Source organism: Arachis stenosperma, chromosome 6 (assembly GCF_014773155.1).
Source record: "Arachis stenosperma cultivar V10309 chromosome 6, arast.V10309.gnm1.PFL2, whole genome shotgun sequence".
Lineage (NCBI taxonomy): Eukaryota > Viridiplantae > Streptophyta > Magnoliopsida > Fabales > Fabaceae > Arachis > Arachis stenosperma.
In genome coordinates this window covers 125,537,925-125,545,370 of record NC_080382.1, presented here as the reverse complement: position 1 = coordinate 125,545,370, position 7,446 = coordinate 125,537,925, and the positions used below count along the sequence as shown (strand labels likewise).

General features: G+C 29.5%; 1 pseudogene; it reads right to left on the bottom strand.

Moving 5' to 3' along the window:
• Window positions 1-383: 383 nt before the first annotated feature.
• On the bottom strand, window positions 384-5,811 carry LOC130934547 (probable CCR4-associated factor 1 homolog 10; annotated as a pseudogene).
• Between the last annotated feature and the right edge of the window lie 1,635 nt (window positions 5,812-7,446).

The window sequence follows — 7,446 nt, the reverse complement described above, 5'->3', positions numbered from 1 at the left end:
ATTTTTTCACTGGTTTTTTATAGAACGATTTTAGAAGTCAATTGGGCCGGCTAGATGACCAATTTTTGGATCCGGTCGAACCATCCAGTCCGGTCCGATTTTCAGAACCTTGATCATAAAATTTGATATGTTATAGAGACCCAATTGAAAAAAAAAATACAAGGACCTAATTAAAAATTCAATAAAACTATAGAGACTAGTGAAGTAATTAAACTAAATAAATACACTAAAACATAATTACAGTCTAACATAAATTTTAAAATGTCATTCAAATTAAAATTACTAGATCAACTATAGTATTATAATTTTATCCAAATACAAACTCAAAAATCAAATAACAAAAGAAACAACCAAACATGAAATGTTAATATTAAAGTTTGTCATCAATCATTAAAATCTGCACAAACTCGGTGCAGATTTGTTTCGTTGAAACCATCTTCACCTTTATTTTCACCATCTAGACCAGAAGAATCAAGTGATGTAGCATAAAATGTACTACTACTAGCACCATTACCACCACTTTGATAAAAATTAGCATCAATATCATCTAACAAAATATACAATACGTTATCAATAAGTTTAAAATTAAAATTATTCTAATAAATGATTAAAAAATAAACTATAATACTTACGTGGTAAGTCTTTAACATTTACTAGGAAGATCATGCTCCTTTTTAACTTCTTCTTTTGTCACCTAAAAATCAACCAAATTGATACTTTTATAATCAATTGGATTATATTGTCCCTTTTACTTTTTTCTTTGTTTTTCTTTCCTAAAGAATTAAATACAATATATAAAAAATAACATAACATATTAAATACATAAAATTCGATGATACGAAATGAAAGTATGAAACATGTATTATTTGAATTTAAGGCACAAATTATATGTAACATACACAATATTATTTAGCCTATCATGCTCCAATTTATTTTTTTTTGTATGAATCTAATAAAAAAGATGAGGACTGGAAAGCGAAAGAAAACAAGTTGAACAACGGTAGAAGCATGACAAAACAACGACAAAATTAGGGCAAAACAGAGGTGAAAGCATGACGAACAAGGACAAAACAAATGTGTTGCAATGATGCTAGAGCGGTGCGGATGGCGGTGGAGCAGACGCGATGACAACGGTGGCTGTACGTTGAAGAACGGCGACAAGATGGAGCTTAGTTGCTTCCTCTCTGTTGTGTTCAGTAGAGTATTTGAGTAGAGAGAGAGACTAGGGAGCTGAGGAAAAATCAAAATTTAGAATTTTTTTAATTAGCAAAACAGCATTGTATGGAGCATTTTTTAAAAAATTAGTCAATTTTTGGTTCGATCAGATTAACCAATTTTCGGTCCGTTTAAGGTTTTGGACAGATTTTTAGAAGAAGTTATTTTCCTTTGAATTCATTTGAGTTGTGATAGTCATCGATTTTTTATTCGATCAGTCTGATTGATCGGTTCAAACCGATTTTTGGAACATTGATTTTGATAAATACATAATTTAATCACTAGAAAAAATATTTTTGTTAAAGAATATTTTAATAAAACATAATTTAATCAACATAAAAGAAATTTTTGTTGGAGGTATTTTAATAAAACATAATTTATTTTTTCTTTATAAAATTAAGGTTTACATTAACTAGAAAGAGTTACCTATAAATGTTAAAATGTGTTAAAGAAAAAGTTTATAAAAAGTTACAAAGAAAATCGTGTATATTTTGTAAATGGAATGAATTGAATGAAAATTTCATTTTAGCTTCCTTCAAAGAAAGGGAGTGACTTTTATTATGCCAAAATTTGGCATGTTATTTGATAAAAAAAAGACGATCATGTGATAACAATATTCAAATTTTATTTTATATATAATAATTTATTAATCAGAGATAATTTTTTAAATAGAAATCAGATTTATAACGAATTATTTTTTATTTGCTAAATTAAGAGATACTGTAAAATAAAAAAAAAACCACTAATATAATTTGGTCAAAAAATGTTTCTATCTACTTTTAGTAAACAAAATTCTAGGAAGACAAACATTTTATTGAAAGAAGGAAGCAAGAAGGTTCTGTGTTCCCATTTGTTATCGTTTTATTAAATTGAAGTGAAGAGACTAAAAAGGAAAAAGAGAAAAGAAAATAGGTATTATTATTATTATTTTAATTTTGGATAATATCACTCATTTTTTACAAATTTCTATAAATATATAATAGAGAGGATATATTTTTTGTTTTTTATGGTATATTTTTAATTTGATAAATTAAGAATTAATTAGTCATAAACTGAAATTTTATTTAAAAAATTGTTTAAATTTTGACACTTATCTAAACGAATTAACAAACGTTATATAAAAAAACATATAGAAGATTTTTTTCAGAAATAAAATAAAAGAAATTCATATTTCCTCAAACATTAATTTTAAATTTTAATTCTTTAAATACGATTTTTTTTGTTTAGAGCAAGTTCGCTACGGAAATGGATCCTCTCCATTTTTTCTAACACTTGAGAGAATAAAGTGTGATCTCTCACCTTTAATTCTATAAGTGGGACCAAAATTAAATAGGAGAGAGAGAACAATGAAAGGTGAGATCCTCCACTGGACACCATCCAGATTTTTTTTCCACTGGAGAGGATCCACTTATAGTTCGCTACACCCTCGACGAACTCTATAAAAAATTTTTCAAAATAAAACACGACTTATAATTAAAAAAATATTTATTAAATATGACTTATTCTGGTGTACATGTGTATTTTTGGAGACGATGATAATAGTTGCCATTGTTAAATATGGTTTATTTTTTTAATTTATAATTAAAAAAATCCTTGAATCATATTTATTATTTGTATATTTTTATGTACTTCTATATACTTTTGTATATTTATATATTATTTAGAGATGATGATAATGGATTAAAAATATGAGATTTGAAATATTTAAAGAGAGTTCGTTGAAAGTAAGGGTTCGTCGAAAATGCGACGAACTTACTCTAAACAAAAAATTCGTATTTAAAAAATTATTGTCTAAAAATAGTGTTTGGGGAAATATAATTTTTTTATTTTATTTCTGAAAAAAATCCGATATATATAGCGTAACATTATTAATAATAAGAATGATATCATTAAAAAAAAAATCGATCCTGTTTCTTCGAAATTCGAAACGTAGTAGATAACTAGATATAGATAGACGAAAGGGGTTTGGATGGATGCAGATAGCGTAGTGGTTTTAGACTTCGCGAATTCTCATTAGGGACAGGGGGGCACGTGAGCTCACAAAAATAAAGGTTTGGAGATCCACGCTATCATTTTATTTTCTACATATATCATCATCATTATGGGATCTGTTATTATTATTATTATTTATTAAAGAGTTTTAGTAGCTAATATGGGTTATAAAAAACATATGTTAAAATTATTATTAGTAAAAATTCTTAAATTTTTTATTTTAATAAATATTAAATAAATATAATAAAAAACTTAAATTTATATATTTTATAAAAACTTTTTAATTAATAATTTTTATATGTGTTGATAGAATATATGTTAACTAAAATTTTTTTTTAAAATAATATTATATAGGCCGTATCAAAATAATGTCATGCTATCCGATCCGCATGATTTCTTTTGCTCCGTCGTTTTGTTCTTTGTAATGAATAGAAGTCAAAGAAGAATTTGTATCTTTATGGTTTGTTCAATTTGAACAGCACAAAATATATAATTTAGGGTAACTTATTTTGGTTTCTTTTAAAATGTGATATCATGTGTGACACTTTTTTATAAAAGTATATAAGGATCTTTAATAGAAGGCCAATTTTTTGGTTTTAAGTTCTGATGTTAATTAACCACGAGTTCATAATGGTTCTTTATAAAAATATTTAGGAGACAAAAAAAATTGAGAAAGTATAGGAACTAATGGAATATTTGTACAATTTGTATAATGGAAGTTTAGGGATGTTCAATTCAGTATTAGAGATATTTAGTGTTACCTTTTCCTATCAGCTTAAACTTTTGGGATGAGTGATATCATGACATGATATCAGAGCTCTAGAATCGAAAGGTCAAAAGTTTGATCCTTGGTGAATCCCAAAATTAGCTTAAGCTTTTGGGATGGGTGATTTTATGACATGAGATGTTTATTATCTCTAGTACTCGAATGATTATTTTAGAGAGTATGGGTAATGTTCATTTGAGTGAAAAAAATTTATAGTTGAGTTTTTTTATTTTATATTTTTTAATTATTGCTTAAATAAATAAATATTTTTAAATATAATAAGTATGTAATATAAATATTATACTATATAAAATTATAAATGTTAAGTTAAATAAACTAATTTTAGATTATTATCTTTTGGTATTATTCGCAATTAAATAGACACAAAATTGGTTATGTTATTTTTAGTCATTTTTGACCATTAATAATTTAAGCACTTACAAAACTGACCATGAAAAATTAAAATTAAAGTTGCATTTATAAAAGATAAATTCTATTTGACAAAAATATTCGATCGTTGATTTTTTATTGATTTTATTAAAAAATGAATTAGAATACATAGAGTACCCATGTCTATTATCTTCAAGACTTCAACTTCTTCCTTATCATTTTAACACCATCATTGTTAGTAGGGGTGGCAAACGGGCCTAAACTCGCCGGGCCGGTCCGCGTAAACTGCCAAAAAAAGCGGGCTGGGCTGGAAAATCAAGACCGCCAAATAGCAAAAGCCCGCCTAACTCGCACCACTTAAACTGCGGATTTTGGCGGGGTGGGGCGGCTTCCCCGTCGGGCTAAGGTTTTTATTAGTGAGGGGGTATTTTTGTAATTTTTTTGCCAAAACCTAACTTCCCCCAACCTAACTTACAAGAGTATGAAGATAAAATTGAATATTTTGAATTATGTTTATGTTATTTTGGAGACAATATTTATAATTATGTTTTGGATTATGTTTATTTTGCTTTGGAGAGAATATTTATACTTATATTTTGAATGAAAATTTGGTTTATAATTATATTTATTAGATATTTGTAATTACAAAGACTTTAATGTTTGTGAATATAAAAAATATAATTTTTTATGCCATTAGAAATTATAAATTTATTAATATGGTTGTGAAATTATATATATTACTTAATAGTTAATAGTAAAAAAAAAGAGGAGTTTTGGCGGGCTTAGCCTGCCAGCCCGCAGTTAGGCGGGGAGGGTTGGGATTCTAAGATCGCCTCACTAGGCGGGACGGAGCGGGCCAGTCCGCCAAAGGGCGGGCTTCTGGCGGGGCGGGGCGGAGCGGGCCAGTCCGCCAAAGGGCGGGCTTCCCCGCTTGCCACCCCTAATTGTTAGCCACCTAAAGAAAAAAAATTAAATCCCTAATTTCACACCATTGTTTAACACGATCCTCGATGATATGAGAAGCTCCCCAAACCAGTTCACATCAATACCTTTTTTGTTGTTCTTCTTGAAATCAATGCCACCTTGGCACAAAATCTCAATTAAATTGCTGGCGAAGATGTCCTCACTGATGTTGAACTTGTGAAAGTTGAATTGCCAAATGCGGGAGCTCTCAGTGTCGCAGGTAGGGAGGTTATCGTGCTCATAATAGAAAGTGATCCTAATTGGATTAGCTTCAACATGTCAACATTATCCTTCAAAATATGGTAGTTGTAGTCACTAATATTCTTGAAATTTCCAACGGGACGAAGAACAACATCGAAAAACTTTGTATCCATGGTGACATAGTTGTATTCGTCAACGATTTCACGGATCAAAGCAAACTCCTCCTCTAGGTTATCGTTCCATACCTCCCTGGTTTGAACATTATCTTTCAGTAAAATTGACATGTCTGACTAAAAAACCCAAATAGATTGATGAAAATAGCAACCAAACCCAAATCTGCACGCAAAAACATGAAGAAGTTATTCATATATTAAAAAAACAAATCTGCAACAAAAAATCATGCGTATTTCGTTCCGTGTAAGAACGAAGGAATAGATCAACAAGTGGAGAAACATAAAAAGAAAAAATTGTGAATTACCGGTGGAGATTCAACTAGATCTGACACAAAAAAGAAGCGTTAGGGCACAAGAAGTAGCTACAAAGAGAAACTAGAGGTGAAGGAGAAGATATAAGTAAGAGTGAAATTAGAGGAATGTGATTTTTTTTTTTCTTCAGGTGGCTAACATTGATGGTGTCAAAGAGATAAGGAAGAAGTTGAAATCTTGAAGATAATGGGATAGGGATTGAAGATTTGTGAATGGCCTAGAGACAGGGGATTGAATCTATGGCCTCCTTTTTGAACCTCTTTTTGCCTTTTTGCTTCTGACTGTAATATAAATTTTGTTGCTGATGCTTCTGTTAAGTTGAAATTCAGGAAAGAATTTTATTGTCTCTTCATGATGTGTTCAGAAACAGAGAAACCCTTTACTTTTGGATAGCTATGACTTCTGAGAAATATACCAATGCATGAGATACTTTTATTTTATCTCTTAATGAAATAAAACAGAAGAAGAGTAGAGAAGAGAAAAACACACAGCAATGTATCCTGATTCAACCACCATGTACAATGTGACCTACATCGAGTCTCCCCCACAACAATAGAAGAATTTTTACTATCTTTCACAAAGATTACAAATATTAATTTCTCTAGGATTTAAGCTAATCCTATCTATGACAAACTCAGCTTCTACCCAAGCTAGATTTGATTAGGTTCACTCCCTAGATTTTCAACTACTAAGTGCTCACACAACATAGCAAGGAAATCTCCTCAAGATCATGTGTACAAAACAGAAAAACATACAAAAGAGTTTTGACAGAATTTTTTTAGCTTTTTTTTTATATCTCTCTTTGTCTTTTCTCTTAATGGCTTTTATTGATTCCTCACTTAATACCTTTTTTCATTGAAAAGAAACAAAAAAAAGATGAACATTGAAGAACAGAAAATTCAATTTAAAACTCTAAAAGAGAAGAAAGGGATAGCTTGTAACATATGAGAATCAAAATAGTGTGCTCACTCCTTTAATCAATCTTTGGTCATTTACCCCTTTAATAGAGGAGTAAAGCTTTCAAAGCTTGAAACTTGGTTTAAATAGTTGACTTTCTTCTTCTCCAAATTCAGCAACAGCAGTGGCACAGAAGACATCAGCAGTGATTAAAGCTTACATGCATCCATATACAATTGCTTCTCTTTCATCCTTTTTCAATCTTCTTCAAGGATATGAGCCATTCATTTAGACTTTGGCTCCAAGTTTCATTCTTGACCCTTAATTTATCGCAAAACTTCATAACCTCCACTTTATTCAAATTTTCAGTTTGATTCTTATAGGAGGAGAGCATTCTCAACAAGTTATCAATGAGGCACCAAGATGAAAAAGATTTTTTGATTTACCTCTTGATTTAATCTTAGCTTTATGAACCCTAGATTTTGAATTGCTTGAATTTGGTAATCTCTTTTTTCTTCTTTGATTTGAACCCTAATC